Source organism: Cervus elaphus, chromosome 9, assembly GCF_910594005.1.
Source record: "Cervus elaphus chromosome 9, mCerEla1.1, whole genome shotgun sequence".
Taxonomy (NCBI): Eukaryota; Metazoa; Chordata; class Mammalia; order Artiodactyla; family Cervidae; genus Cervus; species Cervus elaphus.
Window position 1 is genome coordinate 49,418,914 of NC_057823.1, and position 1,770 is coordinate 49,420,683.

The 1,770-nt window shown below is 41.2% G+C and overlaps 1 pseudogene; it reads left to right on the top strand.

Moving 5' to 3' along the window:
* Positions 1-377: 377 nt before the first annotated feature.
* Positions 378-849, top strand: LOC122700987 (annotated as a pseudogene).
* The last annotated feature ends 921 nt before the right edge of the window (positions 850-1,770 follow it).

Consider the following 1,770-nt stretch of genomic DNA (forward strand, 5'->3'; position numbering starts at 1 on the left):
AATCTGGATCATCAAGATTTTTTTTTTTTTTCATTTAGCTGCCTAAGTCTTTCTGTGAAGTAGAACAAATAATAATTATTTATATGCACATGAGCATAGCATGTGAATAATTTTAACTTACTTCTAACTTCAGTGACATGATGCTTTCATTTTGACTTTAGCCTATAGACCCGGACCAAAAAGAAATACTGAGATTTTAGACATTTCTGTATATTCCAGTTAATTTTTTATTAGCTAACTTGGCCTGTTTATTTAGAAACCTTTACTTGTAGCTTTCCAGACATGGAAAATAACAACAAGGTGCCCAGTTAAATTTGAATTTCAGATAAGCAATGGATAATTTTTTTAGTATAAGAATGTCCCCTGCACGTGGGAAGATGGCTGAGCAGGTGACCAAGTCGGTGCTGTTCGTGTGTCTGGGTAACATCTGTCGATCACCCATCACAGAAGCGGTTTTCAGGAAACTTGTAACTGATCAAAACATTTCAGATAATTGGGTCATTGACAGTGGCGCTGTTTCTGACTGGAACGTGGGCCGGTCACCAGATCCAAGAGCTGTGAGCTGCCTAAGAAATCATGGCATTAACACAGCCCATAAAGCAAGACAGGTTACCAAAGAAGACTTTGCCACTTTTGATTATATACTGTGTATGGATGAGAGCAATCTGAGAGATTTGAATAGAAAAAGTAATCAAGTTAAAAACTGCAGAGCGTGAACTACTCGGGAGCTATGATCCACAAAAACAACTTATCATTGAAGATCCCTATTATGGCAACGACGCGGACTTGGAGACCGTCTACCAGCAGTGCGTGCGGTGCTGCAGGGCCTTCCTGGAGAAGCTCCGCTGACCAGGCCGTCCCGCTGTGGCCCAGGTTAGTCCCCTCAGGCCACGTGTCAACTGTCAACAGTGTCCCTTCCGAGCCAAGGCTGCAGCCCTCCCTTCAGCTTACTCACTGTTTCTCACCTGACAAAATAATTGTAGATGGAAATCAGTCTTTGTGTTTAGCAAAAGAGTAAATAAAAAATCTTTGATTCAGATAGTTTATGGGGTAAGAGTTCCTTAGACTAGCTAAACCTCCCACTTTGCCCCAGTTACAAAAACAATGGAACAGTCGAAATAGTGGAACAGCACGTGATGAAGTGAAATAAGACGTCCCTCCAGGAACCTGCACTACCTCTCCCTCTGGACGGGGCCCCTGCCTGTACTACCTCTTGATGCCAGGGCCTGGCGTCCAGCGACGCTGGTCGAGTGTCACACACTCACAGTGCCCAGGCGTACGTTTTCAGGACAGGAAGGAGGGAGATTTGTGGGATTCACCTTTAGCACCTTCGCTCCTCTTAAGTTTGTGTCTGTGTAGCTTATTTCATAAGGAAGTCAACTTATTTCTTCCCATTTGAACCCCTTTGCCTCTGGAAATGTAATTATATCCAGGAGAAGGACGTGTGTGCTGGTTTATCTTATGGTCAGTTTGGGGACTGTGTCTGCTTCTACATGCATATAATTGCCTGAATGCCAATTATAGATCACCTTGTGTGGGAAAAAATATTAAGTTGGAAAAAGTCCTTTTATGTTGGAATACTTAAATATTGATATATTAAGTATTCTTTTGTCAGTGCCTGGTTATAGGGAAATATACATAATTTGTGCACACTTTGAAATAACTGATCTAAAATTCATATGAATGTATGTCAGACAAAATTGTTCTCAAATAAACTGGGGAAATTAGAAGAAAAAAAAAAGAATGTCCCATGTAATTTTCCTCTATGAA